Below are 761 nucleotides of genomic sequence, written 5' to 3' on the forward strand. Positions count from 1 at the left end.
TATATATTTATTTATTATTATAATTTCTTTTATATTCTGACGGCGGCCGCTGTAAAAAAAAAAACAGAAAGGGCACCTCCCTGAAATGAGACGGGCACCTCCCTGAAATAAGGTTTTGGAGGTTGGGATGTCTGCTGTTGCCTCAGGCAGCCTCTCTTTGGGTAACGTGTTAGGGCGGCAGGCGGAGTGGCATGGCTGCCCTGCTGCACAAGGTTTTGCAGTGTGCCACACCTTTCCGGTCAGAGCATCCTAGGTTTTATAAGAGTGGGGCGGGGAGATGTATAATGGCCAAACACATCCCCACGCCCAGCTGTTAGCAACCTGGGGCGCACTTGCTGGCAGCCCGCCGAGCTCCTGACAACCAGTGACATCACCCCAGGTGGCAAAAACCCTTGGGTCAACCCTACGTAAAACTATACCCAAATTCATTTTATGTAATTTTTCTGAGACAGATAAAACCTTCTTTGAAAGGTTTTACATTAATCCCCAGCTCACAACAATGATATTGGATGATCTGGATGATATATGCATTGCCTGCAAAGCGTCAAATGCTCACATAAGTGAACAGTGTCATTTGAATCTTTAGCAATGCCAGTAAAAAAAGTCACCGTCATGCTAATTTGTGCCCTCGTCCCGACAACTGAATTAATCTCATGTTAATGTTATGTAAACAAATTACATAAACTGTTTTTTTTTTCTCCTGCAGGCATTGCAATGTAGTGTGGAAAGGGGGATAGATGGGTGTGCAAATTACATAAATA

The sequence above is a fragment of the Nanorana parkeri genome, unplaced genomic scaffold (assembly GCF_000935625.1).
Source record: "Nanorana parkeri isolate BGI_ZX_2015 unplaced genomic scaffold, ASM93562v1 scaffold139, whole genome shotgun sequence".
Taxonomy (NCBI): domain Eukaryota; kingdom Metazoa; phylum Chordata; class Amphibia; order Anura; family Dicroglossidae; genus Nanorana; species Nanorana parkeri.